We start from the raw sequence: 27,667 nt of genomic DNA on the forward strand, positions 1-27,667 counted from the left end.
GCTACCGAAGCCTGTCGCACTCCTCTGGCAATGATTAATGACTGACAGATGAAAGTAAATGGTAGGAGAGAGTGTCGCTGGAATGAATGATGAAAGGAAAAACTGGAGTAGCCGGTGAAAACCTGCCCCGCCTCCGCATAGTCCAGCACAAATCTCACATGGAGTGACCGGAATTTGAACCACGGAACCCAGTGGTGAGGAGCCGGCGCGCTGCCGCCCTAGCCACGGAGGCTTCCTAAAATTAGGTATAGAGGACTCGTAAAATTTTTTCAACAGGACAATGATCCAAAGCATACAGCCCATATGAGGAAGGATGGTTACTGCACAATATTCATGAGTAGCTCCCAGTATACCCAAATTCACTAGATATTAATCAAATTGATAATTCTTCGGATATTGTTACAGAGTTGTGTGCGGAAAAGGAAATGTTCCTCAAGGGGAGACCTCATCATGAATTTGAAACAAGAATGGTCTTCAGCTGATTAAGAAACGACAGCGAAATTTGTAGGCTCCATGCCAAGAAGGCTAATGATGTAAAAATTGCAGTACTGTACGTTACATACTGTAAACCATACTGCACGGAATATTGACAAAAGTACTGCATGATTTGTTTTCATACAGTCGGAAATGCGTAGTCATAAAAAAGCTTTATTGTCACAGTGACTTTACAAGTAATTTATCCTCGGCATAATGTTCATGTAATAGTAAAATAATGAGATTCCTTTTGGGTGAAGATGTATTACAAGAGATGTATGTAGCCTGTGAATATTTATTTTACCACTGTATATAAATTTCCTTCCTTTATTGAATGTTTTATGCCAGATTAAAGAATTTTACACTATTCGATGTTTTGTTGTTGTTGTACATGATTCTTTCAGGAATGCATATTTTCAAACCAAAATTTGCCTCCCACGAAATTCACTATTAACATTTCTACTAATGCACACCGTCTGAAAGATCAATCAATACATTTTCTAAAGGCTAATGCCTTGTCGATGCATCTACTCTTTTCTTTCATTGACTGTTCGTTTCAGTTCCATGTAATTGTCACAACCTAACCTCTTCTTGAAGTCGTCCAAATACTTCATCCAAGGTCTTCCTCTCCCTTTCTTTCCCAGCACTTTCCCTTCAAGTATGTTAGTGATGAAAGTATTGTGTCTGATGTCATATCCAATACCTTTTAATATCCTGTTTTCCATTTCGTTTAAAAATCTTCTCTTTTCTTTAACTTCCCTAAAAATCTCCCTTTGAGCAAAATAGATCCATAAAACTTTATTCTCTGAGGTTCCTTAATTTGTGTGTGTTTTGGTATCTCCAGTGTTAATGCCTATTGATGGAGGACGCTGACGACGTAATCGTAATGCCAGTGCTATTATTTGTTGCAGGACCTGGAATGCTCATCTCTGCGTGACAAGTGAGCTGTCTATAACCAGGTTAGTCCGACATCACAACTTCTTAACGTAGGATAGATGTCTTATGGACGGCCTACTTGATGAAAAACGACAGATGGACAGTGTTGTCATTAAGGTTGGGAAGTTTATGACGAAAAAAGTGGAAATTTGCCCTAAAAACTAGTTAAATATCACCGATAGGAGGTAAAAATATGATTCGTAGAATTTAGTGATAAGTAGTGAATGTGAAGGATTAAATCGTGCCAACTAACAGAGCTACAGTGTTTTGAAACTTTCAATATATCCATTCACATCAAGTCGCTTTACTGCTGCTACCGTGATCTATTAGGTCGTGACGACCACCCCGCTCTTCCATAATGCAGCGAAGGTAACATAAATCTTAGGGTGCTGATAGACCGTCCCTCTACAGTTTATGCGAACCTCATACCACGACCGCAGCGCGGACTAGACTATACTTGTTATTTCCTTCACGAAATTTGCATTCTAATGGGGACCTCCGTGGCTCAGGCTGTAGCGCGCCGGCTCCTCACAGCTGGGTCCCATGGTTCAAATCCCACTCACTCCATGTGAGACTTGTGCTGCACAAAGCGGAGGCAAGACAGGTTTTTCCCCTGGTACTCCGCTTTTCCCTGTCATCTTTCATTCCAGCAACACTCGCCAATATCGTTTCATCGGTCAGTCATTAATAATTGCCCCAGAGGAGTGCGAGAGGCTTTGGCAGCCGACACATTTCATATCCTCGTCGCTAGATGGAGCCTTCATCTCATTCCTGGCCCGGTCGAATGACTGGAAACGGGCTGTGGATTTTCAATTTTCATTATTATTAAGTATTATTCGCTCTCTCCCATTCCTTCTTTCTTAATCCATTTACCCTCCAGGGTTGGCTTTTCCCTTGGAATCAGCGAGGGATTCCACCTCTACCACATTAAGGGCAGTGGGTCGGCGATAGAACTTGGGAGGAGGACCAGTGCCTCGCCCAGGCGGTCTCACTTGCTATGCTAAACAGAGGCCCAGTGGTGGGATAGGAAGATTGGAAGGGATAGACAAGGAAGAGGGAAGGAAACAGCCGTGGCCTTACGTTAGGTACCATCCCGGCATTTGCCTGGAGAAGAAGTGTGAAACCACGGAAAAACACTTCAAGGATGGCTGAGGTGGGAATCAAAACCCCTGTACTCAGTTGACCTCCCGAGGTTGAGTGGACCCCATTCCAGCCCTCGTACCACTTTTCAAGTTTCGTGGCAGAGCCGTGAATCGAACTCGGGCCTACTGGGGTGGCAGCTGATCACACTAATCACTACACCACAGAGGTGGACTATTATTATTATTATTATTATATATATATATATATATATATATATATATATATATATACATTCGTTTAGCCCCTTAAGGAGCACGTGGAACCATTAAATAGCACTGGTATTCTTCATCTTCTTGTTCTTCTTATCTTCCCAAAACTTCCTCATCCTTTCACTATGGGCCTGCCGTCTTTCTTGTGTCCACGAGTTTTTGAGTTTCAAGCTTTTCTCAGATGGATTCTTGGGTGCAAATTTATGGCTGTTGATCTTTTGTCTGTATGTATTCCTTGTGGTTGCCATTGGATCAACGTCGACTTCTGCGAGGTCCTTTTGTGCATCCACTAGCCAGCGAGCTTTGGATTGTCGGTTTCCATTGATAATAAGAAATATCTTCTTAGTCAGTCGTGAGTCATCCATTCGTGCTAGATGTCCATAAAATTCCAACGAAGTATTGGAATAGAACAACAATGTCAATAGCTAACAACTGTAAGAAAATGTACGTTTGCAAAAGTTTCCTACAGCATTTTGATATGGACCAGAACAGTATAGTTGTCAAGTATAACTGAACGGAACATCAGGATTAAGGAGGATCGTCCGTTCCAGGTAAAGACTGCCAGCCGTAGAACCACTATGAGGACAAGAGAATATGTAAATATCCAGTAATTAGTGAAGTGCTGTCATTCATGGTCGAGTATAATGTTGTGCGCGCGTGCATATGTGCGTATGTGTAAGTGTGTATGCGCACGCGCATTTATACTAACTGGGTCATACTCGATTAGTTTAGTTCATTCATGCCATTTCTGACCCGGCCGAACGACTGGAAACAGGCTGAGTATTTTCATTTTCAAGTTTGCATTCTAACCTATTATGACCGAGGCGGTTAAGAAACGAGGATTGTTCTTCTGTAGGCCTACTGAAGATCTCTTCACCAAACTCTTTCACATAATTTCTTAATTTTACATCTTCACTTTAGGTATGACAGGATTCACTGTTGTACTAGAAATGTGATAAATCCGTTGAAATTCGTTGGTGGTGGAACGGGAAGAAGCAGCCAATGCGTCGGAAAACGCGGCTTTGAATAGCCAGTTAAGCTGGAATTCCTTCTTGAATAATTTAAAGTAGCTTATCTCCGTTAAACGTAGGAGCGGTCCTGAGAGGCAACATGCCAGCGGATGTCACAAGCCGTGACGTACCGAACAAGCTCCAGAACAGCGCGGATTCTCCCTTAATGGAATTACAGGGAGAATTTCACGACACCAATACGTAGCAGAGTTAGAGAATAAGCCTGAGTCGCAGTATTTTAAAGTTTAGATCACGTTTCTTGTATTTGACTCTCTACTTCGAGACATCTTCGCTAAAATATTAGCAATTCATTAATTTGTATGTGGTAAAACAAACAGTACTGAAATAATAGACGCTCTGTACACTAGGATACGTCATGGTAACTTGCAAGGTGTCAATGGCAGCACCTGTGTAACTGCGTCTGTGCAATATGTGTTCACGCACGTCTCATGTATTGTTCATAACGGTTCTGTAGATTGTCAAACATATTGACAATATTTGTACAGTAAAACCTGCCTTTAAAGGAATCTTTATGAAGCGGAAAACTGGACATCCGAAAATGTTCCCGCTCTCGTGAATAATATTCATGTAAGTTTACCAGCATCTTCTCTTGTATTCGGGAACATTCCTAGGTGATTCATCTGACTGGAAAACTGACTTCTTCAGCATGTCCCATATGTAGGCATCTGGTACAGTGTGGCCAATGTTGCCGCTAGACCTGGCCCTTTTTGAAAATCTAAATAGCCACTAATTTTCCGAAAACCCATCACTGGTAATGCTGATCATTTGTCTTCTCTTATTGGACAATTTCTTAAGCATTCTCATTCGCTAAGTTTTCAAAGTAGCATAACTGTTATACTGTAATTTTAGGATTCTTACGAATAAATATATTCTCGTTTGTGACAGAAATTCGAAAGTGGCTTCCTCAAAATGTAGGAATCCTTGAGAAAAGCAGAAAATGACACCATTTAGTGTCAGTGAAGTTCTAAAATCAGTAAATATGCCTATTACTGATTTGTTTATAGCTTTACGCTATAATGATAAGATTGGCAACATTGAAATCCAGCGGAGGAACACAAACACTACAAAATGAGTCAGTCAGTCGCACATTGTAGTTTTCTGATCAGAAATAAATCAATATTATGGTCAATAAATCAATAATCAATATAAGTGGAGTGATCGAAACTTAACCCGGGGTGAGTGGCTTGGACGATTCAGATGCTGGCATTTTGATCTCAATTTCGCAGGTTTGATCCTAGCTCAGTCCGGTGGTATTTGAAGGTGCTCAAATACGTTAGTCTCTTGTCGGTAGATTTATTGGTACGTAAAATAACTACTGCGGGGCAAACTTACGACACCTCGGCGTCTCCGAAAACTGTAAAAGTAGTTAGTGGGACATAAAACAATAACATTATTATTATATTTATCTATATTAATAAAGTTGTACGGAGTCCGCAGTCCATAATTTCGTGTAATGTAAATGTTCTTCTTTTATTATTTATATTGTAATGCTTTGAACTTGTCCGACTCGTTGGCTGAATGGTCAGCGTACTGACCTTCGGTTCAGAGGGTCCCGGGTTCGATTCCCGGCCGGGTCGGGGATTTTAATCGCTTCTGATTAATTCTTCTGGCTTGGGGACTGGGTGTTTGTGTCCGTCCCAACACTCTCCTCCTCATATTCACACAGCACACTACACTACCAACCACCACAGAAACACGCAATAGTGATTACATCCCTCCATATAGGGTTGGCGTCAGGAAGGGCATCCGGCCGTAAAACAGGGCCAAATCCACATGTGCGACACAGATCGCACCCGCGACCCCACAGGTGTGAGAAAAGCGGTAGGAAAAGAAGAAGAATTGTAATGCTTTGAACTTACTAAGGAAAGTCTGTAATAAAATATGTAATTGCATACCATGTCCTTGAGCCTTATGTTCACAAAAAAAAGATAACTCTTGAATTTTGTTCACCCTCATTCACAAAACTCAATGTTTTCTCCACTTTAAGTAAGTGTATGTTGACTAATTTTTTGGGGTATATCTTCAGTTTTAAACGCTATCAGTTTGTGTTTATTTTCCTACCCACCTTCTCGTTACAATATATTGGAATAAAATACGGAGCTAGTACAGAAAGTTTCAGGACAACCACAATAAGAAATCACAGGCTTTCTACTGTCCAGGATCGAGCTTGGTAGCTCCAGTCGCTTAAGTGCGGCCAGTATCAATTATTCAGAAGGTAGTGGGTTCGAACCCCACTGCCGGCAGCCGTGAAAATGGATTTCCGTGGTTTCCCATTTTCACACCAGGAAAATGATGGGGCTGTACCTTAATTAAGGCCACGGCCCGCTTCCTTTTCTATTCCAGCGATGCAGAAAACCATACCGTGTTACTGTGACCTTCAACATGTGTAAAAACGTTAAATATGCATGCAGAGGAAATACTCCCCTGGATAATGCCACATCAAAGTACGGGTAAAACTTCTGATGATTAGTTTTCGTGGCCCATGCTAGACGAAAACATTAAATAGTAACTCACTTGATCCGTTTGGTTTGGGTGCGGACGAGTAGCTAGGAACTCTGCTGCTGTAAAGTTGTGTGTGAGTTATCGTCTGGCTTGCTCTGCGCTAAGCTGACATGATTAAATTCCGACTCTCCCCCGTGTGACAAGTGTATTGTTATGGATGGAAGGGAGATGCTCATGAAATTATTATCAGAGGTGAGGACAAACATTGCTGAGGTATTTGTGTTACTATTCTGTGGGAGGGAAGGGGGGCGTGATTCGAGTAGTGACTTTCTACCGGCATTTGAATCTCGGTGGATCGTAGAATTCACAAAAGATACCACCAGCTAAAAACCCAGAATGAGAGGAATTGGCTCCAGCAACCCCCAGAAATACCTGGTATGAGCAGAAGAAAGTTTGGAGGGAGTGAGGCGCTTGTTCCCAACATGAGTATCGAGTTCGAATTCCGTTGACTGGCGATGACATGTTTAAGAGGAAGGGTTCGGCTGAATAGATTAGACGGTAGGGCGCTGTCTTCAGAGCTCAAGTTGGTGGGTGCGGTGCCTCCTCAGTCCAGTGGTACATGCCTTTGCTGGCGGTACCTAGTGTTTACAGTGCACTATGTCTTCTGGTATGGGCTATAGAAATTGTGTTAGTTGATTTTGTTTTATCCTTAACTTGACAATATGAAAGTGACTGTGGCATGAGCGATGATACTTATGCCATTCCTTATACAGCCAGTCCCTGCTAACAATGGTGTGAAAATGTCGCTAATAGGGTTGGTTGGTGCATGCATTTCCGTGGGCTTGGCAGACTGATATGTAATAGCAACTTCTGGCTCGGTGAGGAAAGCAACGGGAAACTGCATCACTCCTCATTTCCCTAGTACGCATCTTCAGTGATGTCTAGGCCATTTATGACAGATGCTCATGGCAGAGCTCTAGGGTTGAGGACTAAACATACAAAATAATTCCTGCATGACAAAATTCCGGCACCGTGGTGTCTCTGAAAACCGTAGAGGTATTGGTTTTTTCGTTTCTACTTTTTTCCACGAGAGGCAAATGAGAATATTTGCCTTTCTTGTGGGAAAACGAGAAATGAAAAATCTAAAAATCATGCGAAATTTTGTAATTATGTTTTCTGGCAGTTGAAAAAGTAATATATCTCAAATACATTATGGCTGTGTGCATTATTAATTACACTTTCCGAGCGAGTTAGGGTCGCGGAACTGTAAGTTTGCATTCGGGAGATAATGGCTTCGAATCCCACAGTCGGCAATTCTGAAGATGGTTGTGCATGGTTTCCCATTTTCGCACCAGGCAAATGCTGGCGTTGTACGTTAATTAAGGCCACGGCCGCTACCTTCCAATTCCTAGTCCTTTCCCATCCCTCCTTCGCCAAAAACCTTCGATGTGTTACTGCGACGTTAAACTAGTAGGGAAAACACTTAATTGAAATTGAAATTGTCATCATCGTACATAATTTAATGAACTGTGAAACCTTGGACTGTCTGATTCCGTTCAATGTTTGCGGGCGGGTAGCTGAGCTAGCTTACATTCCGAAAGTAAAAATAAATGAGCACAGATTAATATTTAAAGCTGTATATTTAACATCGACACTTAAAATACGGTAAAGAAACTACGCGCGAAGACCCGCCTTTCAGTAGCTCGTAGTAGTGGGATGTGTCAAAGTTATACAGTTAAGGGTCGCACACTTATTCTAGGGTGATAATTCGGGAGTATCGTGCAAGAAAGGACGAAAATTAAAACATTGACTGATACGGTAGGGTGACGGGGAAAATTAATAATATTAATTATTACTTATTAATGTTTTTAAGTCCACTAGGAGCGCTGATGACTAGTTCTTTTTGAATTGTCGCTTTCGCGTCCAGTACCTCTTGAGCTCTTCTATTACTTTCTTCCTTTCTTTCCTGTGAAATAAGATTGCGAGATTTAACAATCTTTGGTAGAGGAGACCACGGGTTTACCATTTTACAAAATTTGGGGCGGTCTCAGACATCCCAGCAGACGCTGAATCTTTTTTTTTTTTTAACTATATTGAGCCACATGCTTGCAGTCTTGTAGCGTTTGATGAGTGAGAAGAACTTCCTCGTAAGTCTGCCGTTGTCTGTTCTCAGAAGCTGCCCATAAAACTTCACCCGCCAACGTCGCTTGCTAGTGTTAGCAGTTTCCAACTCTTGGTACTATTCAGAGTTCGCTTTCGCTTTCAGTCGGTAGGTTCCATCCAGGACTCTTGGTCCATGAATTTTTCGGAGGGTAAGTCTTTCGACTTTTCCCAGTGCCTTTCCTGTTGATCATTTCGGTCTCCGCATCATATGAGAATAGGAGTCTGACAGCAGTTCTGTAATGGCTTACTTTGGTACTTCTTGTTATACAGAGTGTGACAATATGGTGCGGTAAGACCAAACTTTCAGGACACATTCTTCATACATAAAAGAAGAAAATATGTTGTATGAAGTTGGGTCCGGAAACGGTTTCCATGTTATAACTCATTTTCTACAACTCTACATCTTAGGATACACACAGGAAGATAACGTACCAGATAAAAAATTAACTTGTGTCCTAATCCTGAGGTGGTGCAGCTCTTTTCGAGGCACACCCCCCAATGGAGGTGAGCTGCACGTACCATGTAAACCACATGCCAGCCCTCCTGCCAGTTTTAGATTTCTGACAGTACCGGGAAGGGAACCCGGGCCCCCGATGACGGCAGCTAATAACACTAGCAGTTAAGCTATGGAGGCTGATACGTACCAGATAGAAGTATTTGTTACATGTTTTTGTTACATGAAATGTAACATGAACGCTTTCCTTTCTGTCAAGCACACAACAGTTTCAATATAAGTTATAACACTAGAAACATAACCTGTAAAAAATACGCACTATTATACAAAAAATTGACATGTTTCATTCTACAAGAACATCCTCAGATTCTATCAAATCACTTAAAACGAGCATATATATGTACAGTATCGTTAACTAGTTTAACGTTCTATATCCAGCATCATCATATACAAATTCAATCACAACGTAAGTATTTCCAGTGCTTAACACTACGGCTTACAACACTATAGGTTGAGCTTACTAGCAGCTTAGCATTCAACACCGTCATATACAAATCCACACGTACCGTACCTAAAGTATTTCAAAACTTTTCACTATGACTTACAACAACAACAACAACAACAACAACAGTACAACAAGCAATTCCATAGAAACAAATTATTACAAGAAATACTACTAGTTTTCTAAAGAAGTGTTTTGACAAATCTTCCAGGAAAGTCTACAAAGCCACACTTAGTGGCAAAATTGTGCGAATGTAGCTCTGTAGCGAATAAAAACAGTAAATATCCGAAAAGAGTTCGAACAGCAGAATGTATTGCTCGAGTGAAGGGAAGCCTAGAACGAAGTCCGATGAAATATTAACGCCGTTTATCTGTGTAAGTGCGAATTAACGTATCGAAGCGTTATCAAAAAGGACCTGCAACTGTATCCTTACAAATTTACTGTTGTGCATACGTTAAAGCGTCCAGATGAACCTTCGCGTGTTGAGCATGCAGAATATGGGTACGAGCGACATATGACATATGGCAACAACTAGTTGGTGCATCGAAATCACGGTTTCCAGCATTTCCTGTGAAGGGCAGTTCTCGTGTTAATTAACAAGGGTCAGTTCCGCGAATGTCTTATAAATAAGGCGCGGATGTTTATGCAGTAATAGGTTAGAATGCAAACTTACTGAAGCGAGTATTAAGTAGAGTCTACCCGTACGACGGCAATGCTACAAGGTTTGCATAAACATTAGGGGTTCGGCCCATTAAAACCCCTAGAGTTTATGTTACTCCCACGACATTACGTTAGAGCGGGCTAGTCGGCATTTCCTACTAAATAATTTTGTTACTAAATAATTTTGTTAGTAGGAAATATCAACTAGCCCGCTCTAACGTAATGTAGTGGGAGTAATATAAATTCTAGGGGTTCTAATGGGCCGAACCCCTAATGTTCATGCAAACCTCAAAGAATTACCGCCGTGCGGATAGACTCTACTTATTACCCGCTTCAGTAAGCTTGCCTTCTAACCTATTACTGTATAAACATCCGGACCCTACTTATAAATATATACCGAGCCAATTTTACTTTGCTTACCTGGTATATGTGTGTTACTTCTCGTATAATAGATCCATTGTACACGCACGCACTTAAATGGTGTGCCGACAAAAACAACCAACACTGCCCCACTCCTGTACTCAAAAGGAGGGGAAGGAGTGAAGGGGGTAGTGTTGAAACCACTCCATTACCGAAAAAGGGGGGAAGGGAGCGAAGGGGGTAGTGTTGAAATCCACTCCACTGCCGAAAAGGAAGGGGAGGGAGTGAACGGGTAGTGCTGAAGGCACAGTGTGTGTATAGCTATACATCCACCACTGTAAATATTTCTATCACAACGGTCTTGTAGTGGGTTGACTACCTGCAGTAATGCGTTAAACGAGGAGTTGGGGGGACGCCATGGTTTGTTTATATGGGGACACCATTTCTGTACGTCCACTTGGCCTTAAAAACGAGCACATTTCCATAAAATTAAGAAATGTAGAATGTGATCAATAACATTTCAAGCTGGCTAGGTACTGTAATTCATTTTAGTATGCACGGTATGCATTCTGCGTCAAAACGTGCCATTGTGATCCCGATTCCCAGTTCGATTTTTTCCTTTTAAATAACTTAGCTCATCGGCACAGTGGATTTTCTGGTGACTCATGGTTCGCAAGATGGGGGATTATATTCTGACTGAGGTCGATAACACTTGATTGTGGCTAAGAGTGTATCTCTGACCTCAGTTACGTTAAAGAACTTCGACACCCCAACGCGTTTTGGAATCTGTAGCAATTGAAGGACGTTAAAATGTCGTCATATTGTCTTTTCAATCACCACTGATCTGCACATAGGGCATTGGCCCAGGTGGCGGATTCCCTATCTGTTATTTACCTAGTCGTTTTTAAATAATTTGCAAAGTTACTGAGCATTTCGATTGGTAAATTATTCCATTCCCTAACTCCCCTTCCTATAAACGAACACTTGCCCCAATTTGTCCCCTTGAATTCCAACTTTAGTTTCATATTGTGATCTTTCTTTCCTCGCCATATCCCAATCATCTTCGGATTGCATTGGCCTTCGGTTCACAAGGCCCCAGTTCCATTCCCAGCCGATTCGGGGATTTTAACTGCGTATGTTTAATTATCTTGGCTCGGGGACCGGGTATTTGTGTTTGCCCCAACACTCTCCTCTTCATATTCACACAACACAACACATCACATTACAAACCATCACAGAAGCACGCAATAGAGATTACATACCTTCACGTGGGGTTGGCGTCAGGAAAGGTGTTAAAACACTGCCAAATCCGCACGAAGTGCCGACTACAAGGAATTGCGTAAAAGGTCATAAAATAATAATAAATAACAATGTTGTTGGTTTTTACGCCCCACCAACTACGTTTACGGTTTAGGGAGACGCCGAGGTACATACATTTTTTCCGGCAGGTCTTCTTTTACGTGCAATTAAATCCACCGACACGAGGTTGACATACTTGAGCACCTTCAAATACCCCCGGACTGAGCTGGGATAGACCCTGCCAAGTTGGACACAGAAGGCCAGCGCTACTCAGCTCGGCATGATGAAAAGGAAGAATCATATCCGCATTTACTAGCCATTTTGGAAATGCGGAAAATTGCAAACTAGCAGTCAAAATTTGGGAACGGAAGTTAACCAAACGCTGTAGTTTAAAATACTGGACTACTGCCTATGTTGTCCGGATTCATGGCTAAGTGGTTAGTGTGCTAGCCTTTGGTTACATGGGTCCCGGGTTCGATTCCCGACAGGGTCGGGAATATTAACCCTTAATTTCGCTGGCACGGGGACTGGATTAATATGTCGTCTTCATCATCATTTCATACCCATCACGACGCACAGGTCGCCTACGGGTGTCAAATCGAAAGACCTGCATCTGGCGAGCCGAACTTCTCCTCGAACACTCCCGGCACTAAAAGCCATACGCCATTTCGTTTCACTGCCTATGTTATGAGCAGAATACTTTCTCCCCTTCTTGGCCGTAATTTTACTGGGGTTTTAAACTTGTAAGTGCGTAGGAAAGTCTCCTTCCTCGGTCATAAGCGTGACGAGTTCGCACGTATACTGTAAAGTTTGGCGTGACATGTTTTCGTCTGAGTCGTCTCATCTGTCAGCGTTGATGAGCTTGTAGACAAGAACTTGGCAACAACACCAAGTCTCGAGATTCTCCTTGACGTGTCTATAAGGCTCGCTAATCTTCAGTTCCTGTGTTGCCTTTTACCCAAAACACTAGAAGCGAGAGGGTAGTATCCACGTAAGTCCAGTCAAACCGAGCGAGTGGCCGCGTGTTATCAGCTTACATTCGGGGTATACTGGTTTCGAATCCCACTGTCGGCAGCCCTCAATATGGTTTTCCGTGGTTTCCTATTTTCACACCAGGCAAATGCTGAGGATGTACCTTAATTAAGGCCACGGTAGCTTCCTTCCCACTCCTAGCCCTTTCGTCGCCATAAGACCTATCTGTATCGGCGCGACGAGAAACAAATTCTAAAAAGAGTTCAGTAAAAACTAGAATGTTATATTACAATTGAGGGGAATTTAAACAAAATAATATATAATTAATGTACCCCAGTGCGTTCAGCATCTGGTCTCCGGTTCGGAGAACCCCGGGGTCAACTCCCGACTGGGTCCGGGATTTTACCCACGTCTAGTTGTGTCTGTAACCATGACGCTGACCATTCATCCAAGGAGTCAGGCGAATATAGTAATAATGTTTATGAAATAACATAAACCATTAAGGCTAACAAGTTTCATTAAAAGTTTTCAGACACTCATCTCAATCGTTAGGTGGAGAAATGGTGATAGGCCTATATTATTATTATTACTATTATTATTATTATTATTATTATTATTATTATTATTATTATTATTATTATTATTATTATTATTATATTACCACCGAACTAAGTTGAAAAGAACCGCGCTTCTACCGTCTAAGCTATTCCGCTTGGCAGAATGAATTAAAGGGCACAGGAAATTTTTAAGAAAAGACGCGGTGTGTTATATGAACCTTTATATTGTCGGTATTAAAGTGGCTAGTTTCACTAGCCTTGCAGCCTTCGTCTTAACAGCGGCGAGTTACGCTAGCCTTGCAGGCTTCGTCTTAACAGCGGCGAGTTACGCTAGCCTTGCAGGCTTCGTCTTAACAGCGGCGAGTTACGCTAGCCTTGCAGGCTTCGTCTTAACAGCGGCGAGTTACGCTAGCCTTGCAGGCTTCGTCTTAACAGCGGCGAGTTACGATAGCCTTGCAGGCTTCGCCTTAACAGTGGCGAGTTACGCTAGCCTTGCAGGCTTCGTCTTAACAGCGGCGAGTTAAGGCTTGGTTTCTCAGAACTGACGCATGCGAGGTGCGAGGTGCGAGGCCGACGTTGCGTACTTTCATCCCAATGACGCTGCGAGGCTCGTGGTTTCCCAGGCTGCGAAGTGGATCAGTTGCCGAGCACATGGCTTGCAGCCTGTGCGCTACTGTTGGAAGAGGAAGCGGATTATGTGTCAGTACTGGAGGGTTTTCTTCACCCCTATAGCAGTATCAATGGAAACTGTTGATGATCTTGTGATGTCAGCCTGTATCGTCCACAACCTTCTCCGGAATGAGCGAATTCCTTGCCCAAATTAACACTTTATTGGCTATTTGGAATTAACAGAAAACATGATTCCTCTGGCAGCTGACAACGGAGGTAATTCTATACATGATGCTTTCATGATAAGAGATAGCTTCAAGAAATATTTTTTGTAGCAGGGAGAGAGAATCGGTATGACAAAGAGAATATGCTAACAGGGTGGAGTGAAAGTTTTTTTTCTAACGGACAAACATGTATTTGTGTTTACCTATAGTTTACTTTTTCTGTGACCCAATTAGCATAATAACGGAATGAACACCATTATTAAAATAAAACACGTGATTTTATTAAATGAACAATACTGAACTCAAATTTTGTAAAATTATATATACTGGCATATTTGATATTAAAGTAATGGATTTATTGGTTGATATATCATTTCTAAATCTGTTAATTATTTAATCCTTTGAAACTGAACTCATTATATTTGTTACAAGTAACATCAATAATAATAATAATAATAATAATAATAATAATAATAATAATAATAATAATAATAATAATAGACACCCTACCACCAATCCACAGAGGCAGCTACCACATCAATGAAAAAGCAAAGAATCCCAAGAACGGAGGTTCCAAATGACAGTAAATTAACATTAATCGTCTGGTACCTCCGTTTTTGGAGTTTCTATTTTTACGAACTCTTTCCTTCTCAAGACCATCGCATAATACATAAAACTAGCAACATTTATTAGCTGTTCTATCCATCTTCAGTGATATCATTTTCCATAAGTTGTTTTTGTAGCTCTTGTGTTGTAAGTTATACAACACTGGGTGCATTCGAACTTCTTTAATCAGTTCCTCGTCCACTTCGTCCGTAAAGCTCATCGTGTTGCTTAAAACAGTAAAAACAAGAACAGAAACAATGTCGCCTCGCACTGCTGTCGCCTCGCACAAATCTGGCCGGACGAATCAGTGCGCGGTGACGCTGCGAGGTCTCACTGCGAGGTTGCGCAAACTGCGCACCGCGCAGCTTGAGAAACCACTTGCATAAGCTCGTGTAGTTTGGATTTGTGCGAGGCGGGCCTCGCACCTCGCACCTCGCATGCGTCGGTTCTGAGAAACCAAGCCTTTACGCTAGCCTTGCAGATCTACATTCCTGGGGCGGAGCGTCTGGTCCACACGGTCGGCTGTCGTGAGAATGGTTTGCCGTAGTTTCCTATTCTCATGCACTAAGGTAAATGCCCGGACAGATATTTTTATATGCCACTGTCTCTCCCCCATTATCTTTTCCAGTCCTAAAAATTTATTCTACAAATCTCATTGATGTGAGAAGAGCTTTACACTCTAGGACGTCCGCCATATCTCTTTAGGGTACCGAATGAAATCTTGCTAAAAAAGTAAAAAAGCTGCGGTTAGGACTTTTTCATTGTTCATGGTTGAACGTAATACTAACACACAGAAGGTTTTCGGTGACACAAGAAAGGGAAAGGGCTAGCATTGTGAAGGTAGTGTCCAGCAATTTCCTGGTGTGAAAATTGGAAACCAAGTAAGACCATCTTCACGGCTGCCGATGAGATTCGTACTCACAATCTCCCGACTGCAAGCTCACAGCTACGCGACCCTAACCGCATGGCCAACTCGCGCGGTGGGTAGGACAGTTTGGACAGTCGTCATGCTCATTGAGTCCCTAGGTAGTAGCCTTTAAGTTGCAGGGGAACACTTGCTTTTGTTCCTTGGAACCCATCAAAACCATTAACGGCGCGTGTCTGAGTTTCTATTGTCAGGTTGTTGCCAAGCTGGCTCTTGACTGCGCACTTCCGCAGAAAGGCGTCGACGCATTTTATAGAGACATTAAAAATGAGTCCTCCGCGGGGTAACATAAAATCCTGAGGGTACATAAAAGAATATCAACTTACGCGAACTGTTTTAGATACTAGGCTATACTGAACTAAGTCCTTAGAGAGAAGGTAAGGTATTTGGCAGCAACGCTTGTATCGAGGAAGCTTGCCTGTGTCACTTACATGGTAGGGCTGCAGGGTTTGTAGGAGGTGAATCTTTCCTTTTGCTAGGTCCTCCAAAAGTTCCTAAGATCTCCCGATTAAAAAAAAAAAGATTCAAGGAAATACGAAACAAGGTTGAAATCTTCCTAATTATCCTCCGCCCTCACCTCGTAGACAAACGTAACTTCGTGGAAATGTCACATATTATGTTTCCATTGTATGCGGTATATACTGTAAGTGTATAAGTTTCATTCAGATGCAACCGGTTTGAGAGTAGTTGGGAAGCAGATAATTGCTCTGAAAACGGGTCATTAACGTGCTAGTGGTACGAGTCTCTCGAATGTAGGCAAAGTTAAATGGCAACTGCTCTACTAAGATATCAATTATCCATTCCCGGCAGGGTCAGGAACTTAAACTATCATTGTTTAATTTCGCTGGCTGGGTGTATGTGTTGTCTTCATCATTATTTCATCCTCATCACGAGGCGCAGGTCACCTATGGGAGTCAAATCAAAAGACCTGCACCTGGCGAGCCGAACTTGTCCTCGGACAATCCCGGCACTAAAAGCCATACGCCATTTCATTTCAATTTCAAGAGAATGGATACATTGAAGGACAATGCAATACGCTCTCGTCTCCTTTTCACGACACAAAGTGACACTTACAGTGTTATACGGGCTGAATGTTTTTCGACACTTTATTTCTGTTGTTGAAGAAGCCTTCCCTTACCTGCTGCAGACATGGCACTACGATAATACTGTAATAATGCTATTTGCTTTACGTCCCACTAACTACTTTTACGGTCTTCGGAGACGCCGAGGTGCCGGAATTTAGTCCCGCAGGAGTTCTTTTACGTGCCAGTAAATCTACCGACACGAGGCTGTCGTATTTGAGCACCTTCAAATACCACCGGACTGAGCCAGGATCGAACCTGCCAAGTTGGGGTTAGAAGGCCAGCGCCTTAACCGTCTGAGCCACTCAGCCCGGCCATGGCACTACGGACAACCACCTTTGGCGGTCGGCATCTCTGCACGTTTAATTGGAGTTCTAACATGAAAATGTAGCGTTTCCGGACCCTTGCCCATGTGTGTGAGGGATGTGTCCTGAAAGTTTGGTTGCGCCTTACTGTTACACCCTCTAATTCGGTGTCCATTACTTAGTTTAAAATTAACCTTTAATATTTTCCACCTGTGGAACACAAATACAAATACGTAAATCACTAGTACATGCCTAGAAGAAACACAGTCGGGTATGTACCAGTGTTTTATAAATTTCTATTATTTGTGTTCGACTGGAGAGAAACCTGTCTTAAGCGGACCCTCTGTTGAACGGAAACTGCCTTTAACGGAAGATATCCTCAGTTCCCTAATTGGAACATAAAACGTAATGCAAATTACTCTGGATTTAGCGGAAAATGTCAAACGCGGAAACGGAAGCCAAAATATGCCCCTAAACGAAAAATTCCCAATCCTCGTAGTGAATTATTTCGCAATACTTCGTGTGCCTTCTAGATGGTCTGTGAATCATGGACCAGTACTATAAAACGCACAGTTCATTATTTATTTATGTATTTATTTATTTATTTATTTATTTATTTATTTATTTATTTATTTATTTATTTATTTATTTATTTATTTATTTATTTCCTTCGGCTTGGACAATTCACTTTCGGTACGGTGCTCTACTCTTATAATCTGTGGAATTCTCCACCTATTGTTCGGTATTTCTCACTACGGTACTTCAAAGCGGAGAAGAGGAGAAATGAGTGAGTGCAGATTGAAGACTTATCAAGGTGTCTAATTATTTTAAATGATGTACAGGAATTCACTCTACGACGGAATTATTCGGACATGCTCCTTGTAATTTGTGGGGTCAGAGTCTTAGTGGAAAGTCAGACAATCAAGCGTATAATTATTGCAGTTGAGGAAACTCCGTTGACTGCTGGAGAATTTATAACGTACCTGTAAGAAAACTTTTCAGAGTTATAATTCTAATAAAAATTGGAGTGTATTTGAGTGTCTACTGTATTGATAAGAAAAGTGATCAGATCACAGATCATTTCAGAGTATTCTGATCATCTGTCGTGAGTTTTCACATATCTAGTGCGAATAAATGGGAAATGTACAGTATTTCCTAGAACACCCTTATTAAGCGGAAAACCTCGTTTTAGCGGAAAAATGCTTGATCCCTTGCGATTCCACTTAAAGCGGGTTTTACTGTATTAACTAAATCAACACTGGACATCATTTCTTCTATCTTAACAATAATTTTAAGTAACATTATCAATAATATGATAGATTTATAAATATCTTCCAAAATGTACATTTCTAACTACCGAAATATTATTTTTGGATCTGGAAACACTGTCTGCGGATCCAGTCGCTGCAACGACTATAGCGAGTGTGGAAAATATCCAAAGGGCAGCTAGATTTGTGCCGGCTGATTTCCAACAAAAGAGTAGCGTTACGAAAACTTTGCAAAATTTGGGCTGGGGAGACTTGAGAGAAAGGAGACGAGCTGCTCGACTAAGAGGTACATTCCGAGTTGTCAGTGGAGAGATGGGGTGGAATGAAATTAGTGTACGAATAAGTTTGAGTGGCGTTTTGAAAAATAGGAAGGATCATAATTTGAAGATAACGTTGGAATTCAGGAAGACAAACTTGGGCAAATATTCGTTTATAGGAAGAGGAGTTGTGGACTGGAATAATTTACCAAGGGAGATATTCAATAAATTTCCAAATACTTAGCAATTATTTAATACAAGACTAGGTAAAAACCAGACAGAGAATCTGCCATCTGTGCGACTGCCCTAAGCGCAAATCAGTGGTGATTGATTATTTAAACTCAGTCTAAAATCGTATAAATGCACCGTTTTATTGCAAAAACGCAGGAAATTCACCGTTTACTAAATAGCCAATATATCTTAATTCCAATATGGTCCTTCATTTCGATAATGCTTATGTTCGGGGACTTAGTATTTTCAGCCAACAACATCTTGTTGCAAGGAATGCACAAACAAAATTGGAGAAGAGAATGCCTATTCAGTAAATATAATATGCACAACAATTGGCTGTATTTTGTTGCTCGCCCGGTGTGTTTGCCGAGTTAGAAACAGTTCCTGTGTTGTTCTACGTTTAACTTGTAGCCACGACTCTCATCTGCCGCAGCATATTGACGTGCCGCGAGGGTGGACTGGCTGTATCGACTGAACCGCTCTCCAGACAAGGAGCTTCCTTAATCGGAGATGACATTTTCAACGCAGGTAGTACTGACTTATAACTAGGGAAAGGATTTTAAGGTGGAAAGTATTGTCAGAAAAGGGGGAAGAAGTTCTGAAAATACGTACAAAAAGGTACAAAAAAGGTATTGATAAAATCACGTTATTAAGGTTTAAAACAGTTACATGAACTTTCCTTACTATTGGGTTCTAATAATTATTAAAACTGTTATTTTGGATTGCACAAAACATGTCAATGTTTTTGACAGTAAGTCACTGGCGCTACTCTGTAAATTCTTATATAGTGAGAGAAACTCCACTCGACAACTGCAGAAACCAATGAAGCTTTATTTTTTCAGCACTCGTAAAGGGAGTTCAGTCAAAGTTGCAAAGGTTTCCACATCAGGATTGTTCTTAAAATTTAATTCGAATTTGTCTTTAGCAAATCCATCAAGGTTTTCCATAATACTCATCAATTTCCTCCAGACTTTGAATCACATCAGGCAAATACATGTAGCCATGCACTGCAAAACGTTCCAACTCTAGATCTTTGTTGTTGAGTAATTGTTGGGCCTGCTTGATGGCTTTTTCGTCCGGTGAGTCTAGGGCACATATGAAGCAATTTTATCAACAGCAGAGAAAAAAATATTCCCTCTAACCTTTAAAAATGCAGATGAAAGTTTCGGAAAAGTGGTGAAGCGTAAGGTGCAAATGTGCAAAAAAAAAAAAAAGTGTATATTTCGCTTCATTTCCTGTCTCCAAATACGTGTATGAATGTAGCTATATTTTAGGAAATAATGGTGCACCTTAAAGTCCTTTCACTACTTATAACACAAGAGATAAGGAGCCCAGTGAAGTTCAATAGCAGGTTTTGTGCTCTGTAACATTTCGTGTCAGGAAAGGGGAATAGTTTTCCATGAAAAGAATTGTCGTACGCTATACCTTGTTTGACAAACCTTTGCCTAAGTTGCGAGAGCGGAACAGCCGAGACCAAATAAAAATATTGAGTTGACGCTATTATCCTGTACCGCTTTTTTGTGGGGTACGCAGACGAATAATGCACCCACGGTATTCCCTGCCTGTCGTAAAAGGCGACCAGAAGGGACGACCAAGAGATGATAGAATTATAACCATGAGACTACTTGTAATTAGTACCACCACACGGGGAACACCATGGCTCGCTTTTACTTGCGCGTAGTACCACTGTTAGGTACGAAATAGGTTTATGAATAGTAGCAACAGAGTGAGTTGCCAGCTTTTACAGTACCTGTGATTAGTACCACTATATGAGCGACACCATGGTTCCGCCTTGCCTATCATTAGTACCCACTATGTGAGGAACACCATGGGATAGTACGAGTCCCTGTGGTGATGAACACCATAGGTTTGCGTTGCCTGTAAATGGTGCAGCAGTGTGCGAAACACCACAGGTCTCTGTTACATGTGCGCATTACATTACCTGTGAGTAGTACCATCTGTCTGTCTGTTAGGTCATCAGCCCAGAGGCTGGTTGGATCCTCAAATAGCACCACCAAAGGTTATGCGGTTATAAGGAAACCGCAAAAACCAACGGCAGCACCAAAATGAGGCGTACTAGGCAAGACGAGGAGTGAGGTAGTTTGCCATTACTTTCCTCACTGGGTCAGAAAGTGCTATTGCAGCACGACTGACGCTATGAGCAACAACTTTCATAACACTTATATGCACTACTCGTGCTCTGAATGTCACTACTCAGCACCACCCATACCCTAGCAGCTTCCATATTGTCACAGCCATGGATGAGACTGGGACTTCGGTGGAAGCTACACTTTATTCTGCCCTGTGCCAAGAGATGGATACAAAAGGACTGTATCCTTCAAGAAATGGTAGCAGGCAAAGTAGTACCATCATGTGTGAAATACCGTGAGTATACGCTACTTTTGATTAGTACCGCAACATGATAAATACCATGGTTCTATTTTCCTAGCGATAAGTATCATTATGAAGGGCCGATGACTTGGATTTTGGACTCCTTTAGACTATAAGCATCATCGATTCAGTTTTGTGCTTTAGAAGCAGTCACTTGATCAGTAATACCATTGTTTTACGTCAGTTTCTGTGAATGTGAGGCATTGCGAGTCGGATCTACTGATTGTTTTAAATTCATATCCATCCATTCATTCTTCTTCCTCACGTTTTAAATTCTGGTCAGTGGAGGATTTTGGACTTTTAATTTGTCATTACGTTTCGTCTCATTTTGTACCATTAAAGGCCGATGACCTAGATGTTAGGCCCTTTAAACAACAAGCATCATCAGCTATTATCTTTTAGTGTTGCTGGAATATATTACGAGTATTTTGAATAAGGAAAGTGTATCCGTGAAGAATGGGCTAGGATTTAAGAGACAGGCATCTTTTTTCGTTGTCAGACTCCTATAATTCGTGATCTGCACGTACTTTAGTAAGTCAAACACACATTTTTGTTACACTTCAAGTTGTCGTTTTTGAAGTTTCAGCTTCCTGCGACAACCTTTTAAAAGATTCGGAAGATTCAAGGAAGTCCTTGGTCTTATCGTTTAACGTAGGATAGGTCTTTCTGTAAGATCTAATTAGTCAAAAGTGACACACAGACATTGTATAGCACATGCGTGTAGTTCGCCATCATTGTAGTTACCATTAACTCCAGGGTGTGAAATATCAGCCGAATTTTGTTACATGCTTCGTTTAACTTTTTAAATTTTAAACATTGTTAGGACAAATAATAATTTCTCATTAGAAGAAAAGTAATAGTGGTAATCAATGTTAATACATTGTAAATAATTGAGGCGCTGAAATAAAAAAATCCACGACTATTCATCATTTTGGTGGTATATGAATTATTACTGTGGTTCTTGTCATTATATGATTTCGCATCTGTTGATGCTAAAAGTGAACTTGTTCAGTAACTTTTACGATGTCTAAACCAGTATTGAAAATGTTTTTCATGCGAAAGTGAAGTGTGCGGCAGTTATCAGGAGTAAAATCCGGCGTCCAAAGCAGATACGAACATAGTTGTCTTACTATACAACCTGGATTGTTTAGTAAGAAATCATTTTGTATTAACCCTTCCATGTTACAAGGCAGGGTAGTGACAGGTTATTGACTTGTCTTTCCATGACAGCGTCGATTCTGATATGTATGTTTTGTCATATGACGCATGTTTGTACACTTATGCTTAAATGATTAAAAACACATTTTGTTATAAAATTGTGTGAATATTTTAGTTAAACTTTATTTTTTGTAAAATGATTGTATTTATACGGAACTTCTCAGTGATTTTCTGTATCAATTTTCTAGAATGTGTATTTATTATACGATTACATATTTTGGTATATGCCTTTTGAGCATCTAGGGTTAACTATGAGGTGTAGGAATAATATTATACATTATATACAAAAATTGATACATCTCAAAATTACTATTCAGTGACATGTCCCGTTTTTTATCTCAGCATCCCAATTATATAATGTTAATATAATAATAACGTCCAATTTGTTGAAGATAGCGATAAGGAATCTCGTAGAAGAATCTGGAAACTTGTTTGGAGCACGTGCCTAAATGATGTGGAAGTGGAAACAACGGGAATCTTCCACAGAGCTATACAGGGTTGTTCTCTTAAGATGTCCATGAATCACCCGCTCAGAATGATCTGGAGGTGGAAACCACGGGAATCTTTCACAGAACTATACAGGCTTGTTATATTAAGATGTCCACCTCAAATAACCCATGAACCGTTAAATATATCGACATAGTGTTTGCACTTTCGGAAATGGTATAAAGGAACTCATGGTCGAATTTACAGTACTTTTCTAGGGTGTCCATTGCTGCTAAGATAACGGTTCTAACTTTGTTTATTTTAAATCGTACTAAATTGATTTCTACAACTTTTCTGACACCTACAGATATTACAAATTCAGTGCTGTGATTATATTGAAAATCGGACAAATATTTCTAGAGAAAATGGAATGTGTTGAATCGTGCTTCATTTATCTCTCGGGGCCTGTCCTGTTCCATTCGCTCTACGTACGAAACTTGAATAAAGATGTGGAATAGGATACAAGAGTTTCTATACCGTCTTCTGACATTTACAGTAGGCATTCGCTCTACTTTGTCCATAAATACACTGTAATAAATTGAATGATTATTATCGTTCATGCTGCCGTATCTTAACAGGTACATGAAAATGGACATGCGAAGGCTTCTATGGGACAACATTATTACCTTGACATCTTATTAAACCACGTAGGAACAAGCGAGCAAACTACGAGGCATGAGCTACGTAGCTGATAGCTTGCATTTAGGAGATGGTAGATTCGAACTCCACCATCGGCTGCCCCGAGAATGCTTTTCCACGGTTTCCCATTTTCACACCAGACATATGCTGCGGTTGCACCTGCCTTAAGACTGCGTGTGCAACCTTCAAAATCATAGTCTGTTCTTATCCCGTCGTTGTCGAAAGTAGAGAGTTGACGTCAAGAACGATATTCGGTCGTACAATTGGGCCAAATCCATATGTGTGATGTAGATCATAACCGTCTCCCCATCAAGGTTTGGTATAATGGCAGATATAGAAGAAGAAACGTGCATTAACGAGCAAATAAAAAAGGCGTAGTATCGGAAACAGTAGTTAACATTACTCTGAATACTTCAAGTTAATGGTGGTAGTGGAAGTGATTGTTATTTAAGAGGAAGTGAAACTAGTATAACCAGGCAACCGTCCCACCATAACACTAATCCGAAGACCGAACGAGTTGGCCGTGCGATTAGGGACGCGCAGCTGTGAGTTTGCATTCGGAAGATAGTGGGTTCGAACCCCACTGTTGGCAGCCCTGAAGATGGTTTCCCATGGTTTCCCATTTTCACATCAGGCAAATGCTGGGGCTGTACATTCATTAAGGCCAAGGCCCCTTCCTTCCCACTCCTTGCCCTTTATTATTCTATTGCCGCCATAAAACCTATCTGTGTCGGTGCGACGTAAAGCAACTTGTAAAAAAAAAAAAAAAAAAAAAAAACAGTTGGAGAAATCGAAAATCGGCTGCCTAAAATGGTTGAAATCCTCCGAAAAAAGTCGCTTCGATTTGTTGGAACAAGTACAGCTTGCACGTCATGAGAAAAATCAACGGGAACCCCAAGTGTTTCTGGAAGGGGTGCATTTGAGGAGAATATTGCGGACGATGTACTTTTTTGTCGTGTGAGTTCAGTATCATTTGAAACAATGTGTACGTTTATATATTTTTCATATTCTCCTTCGGCTGTTACTCTTTAAAAAAATGTGTGTGTGAACCGATATTGTCTTATGATTTACACCCATGCATATAGGGACTATTTGCAAGCTACTCCATATATTTAGGCATTTCTTGCCATTTTGGCCATCAGTTTTAGCTACTTTTCGCCATCAGTTGTTGGCAGTATCAAGGAGTCACGCTTTAATTCTGCGCACCAAACAAGAACTCGCTTCAGAAAATTAATATTAACTGTGATGATGTGGCTGAAAGGGGGTATACGGTACTGGTGACGTTTCTCTCCCAAAGGTTATCAACAACAGACCATTTTGGTAGAGGAAGTGGGCAGAGGCAGTCAGTGATACCACGATGAGCAGTTTTTACTAGTACACTCTCTTCCTTTCCAGAAGTTTATATCTCTCTTTTTATGGTAAGTACTTCACATCTTGGTTATTGTAACGGCCTTGCGGTTCCTGCAAGTACATTGTTCTGTACTGGTTGTGGAACTGCTCTGCAGGCTGTTAGACTTCCTGCTCGTACACAATGCTGTTATTATTATTATGGCCGTAATTGTGTCTGAGGATGCCGACTGGCCAGCTGCGGGAAAAGTACAGTCGTTGTGCCCATACAAGGAGAAAGCCAGAAGGCAATAACGAACAGTGCGTGCTACACGCCTTGTGTCCAGACACGTCTAGCAAGACGTGCCCGGCAGTTCATGGTTCGACTCCTGCAACCTCACCCCGGCTAGGCATGTGATCATGCTGCATAGTAGTGTTTAGACATGACTGGGCACGATTACCCGCTACTTTCCTCATAGAATCTGATGTAGTGGTAAGAAAGAACAGAGCACGGACCAGTGGGAAGTAGCTACATGACCGATATAAAAATAATGGCGGGTGGCCTCCGAAGAGGTCTGGTGCAGGTCCTTCGAGTTGAGGCGTATAGGCGTCCTACGCGTCTGTGAGGATGCGGCCTTACCTGTGATGATTTCTAACGATGAAGACGGCACACACCCAGCCCCCGTGTCATCGGAATTAACCAATGAAGATTAAAATCCCCGACCTAGCCAGGATTCGAACCCGGGACCCACTGGACCAAAGGCTAGCACGCTAACCATTTAGCCATCGAGACATGCCCGATATGAAAACCATGGATTAAGTACGAAATATTCTGACGCCCTGCTATATCCGCAAACCACCAAACGCTTCTCTTATGCGGGATTGCATACTCCAACCTTATATGTAAGATTCAGTCGAGGCCATATATGTTTGGTCTTTTCTGTCTGTGTCGCTATTTGGTTGTCCGTAAAACTATGAAAGCATGCATGCAAATAAGATGAAAATTTGAAGAAAATGCACTCTTAGTTACTTGTTTATTCTTTTGATTGCTATTGTATGCTGTGTAGTAGTCAGCACCAGGGCTGGTTGTAACCTGACCAGCTTGGCCATCAGCTGTCATGGATGGCCTAGGCGTCACTAAAGAGGCATGCTTAGGAAGTTGTTATAGCATATCAGCCTGCCAAGCGCACGGATATGTACACACCAATCGACCTTATGCGCGACATTTTCACACCATTCATACCACACACTGGCTGCATAAGAAACTGCAATATTAGAATCGCTCATACCTCAGTCAATTTCATTTCGTCAAAGTCAAGGCGAAACTGTGACAGATCAATGAAAGTAACATATTTGTTCTAGCCTAGACCAGAAGACATAGTGTAATGTGAGCAAAATGTCTTGCCAGCAAAGGCATTAATTTCTATTAGCCTATTATTAAATCCGTTTGGGCCATCTATGGGCCACATTTAGCTTAAGCTTTTCTACTTCCTGTCTCCTCCGCTCCCAAAATATCTTCAGGTTTTGACTTCTGACCTTCCTCTGTCGTTCAGTTCTCCCGCCGTTTCTTTGATTTGTGGACCACACTGTGTGTGTTGACCATCTCTCTGAATGTCCTTCTGTCGAGCTATATTCAATGTTTAGTCCTAATTTTGGCACGTCTTTATTTTGCGGTTTCATCCAGATCGTCGTGCAGTTGCATCTTTTACTGTAATCCCAGATCCTTTTGGCCGATCTATTGTTACACATCCTGTGGATATTTCCACCCAACTTCGGTCGTCTTTTCCTCATTTCTTCGGTCAGTTCGTTAATCTTTGTATAAAATTCATCATTATTCCTTTTCTGCCAGATGTCGCCTCTGTATCTTTCTTAGAACATTCCTCTGTTTCTCATATTCTGAGCTTCTCTTCCCCTAGTGTCGGTTAGACATTCGGATGCATATAATGCTGTGGGCCTTATAACTTTGCTAGAATGTCTTCATTTCGTTCTGACGGATAATTAATTCTTGTTTTATATGTTCTGAGTGAATTTGTAGGCTGATTCCATCTTCGTCGTCGCTTTTTTTTTTGCTAGTGGTTTAACATTACACTAATACATGGGAGGATCCCGGTGACGTAAAGATGGTAACGGGCTTGGATTGGGGAGGTAGCGGCCGTGATTTTAATTAAAGTAGAGGTCCAGTATTTGCCCGGTGTAAAAATGGAGTAGGCTTCGAACCAACTTTCTCCCGAATGAAAGATCACAGCTTCGCCACCCTAACCGCACGGCCAACTCACTCAGTTGTTTTTGTTAATCCAGTGTGAAGTAAAGAATTAAAACATCTTCCCGGTTATAACGTTAATCTTACAGTTACTGACACAGTCTACATCTTCGCGCAACAACTAATGCAACCTGAGGACTAAATGCATATTTTACAGCAGAAGTAAAATTTCTCTCTATATATACTAGAGAACTCGTGCCGCTCCGCAGCGTTCGTTATAAATAGATCAGACCACGTGTCTTGATATCAAAATTGCTCCATGCGCTGCCCGGGTACTTTTTTTAATGTTTACTTTTATGATTTGTATTGGCTCTTAATTATGCGTCAAGTGAATTTTTTTAGATATCTTTATTGTGACATTGACTAATATTTTATGAATTTTTTGTAGTTTGAGTTATTGTTATGTGCTTAATTAGAAGTTCTAATTTTAGGTTAGTTTGTTTCGAGTGAACATTTTTCCTTGTTGCAGAAAGCAGATGATCTCTTCAAATAAATAACAAAAATAAACCATACTTACATGAATTTACGCGTCGCGCTATGGATATGATGTACACGATTCCAAGTGTCATTGGGACTGTCACCAATCAGCGTAACGAACCCGAAAACTGAGGATTCAACAGTAATCTCGATCATTTTGG

General features: G+C 41.2%; 1 protein-coding gene across 2 annotated transcripts in view; it reads left to right on the forward strand.

Moving 5' to 3' along the window:
• The first annotated feature begins 1,375 nt into the window (after window positions 1-1,375).
• LOC136877573 (uncharacterized) overlaps window positions 1,376-27,667 on the forward strand; it is a 1,365,998-nt gene continuing 1,339,706 nt past the window's right edge. For both annotated transcript variants that reach the window (XM_067151725.2, XM_067151726.2), the window contains exon 1: window positions 1,376-1,433. The gene's annotated coding sequence lies outside the window, so the exon portion shown is untranslated. The remainder of the gene's footprint in view (window positions 1,434-27,667) is intronic.

Source organism: Anabrus simplex, chromosome 7, assembly GCF_040414725.1.
Source record: "Anabrus simplex isolate iqAnaSimp1 chromosome 7, ASM4041472v1, whole genome shotgun sequence".
NCBI classification, from domain to species: domain Eukaryota; kingdom Metazoa; phylum Arthropoda; class Insecta; order Orthoptera; family Tettigoniidae; genus Anabrus; species Anabrus simplex.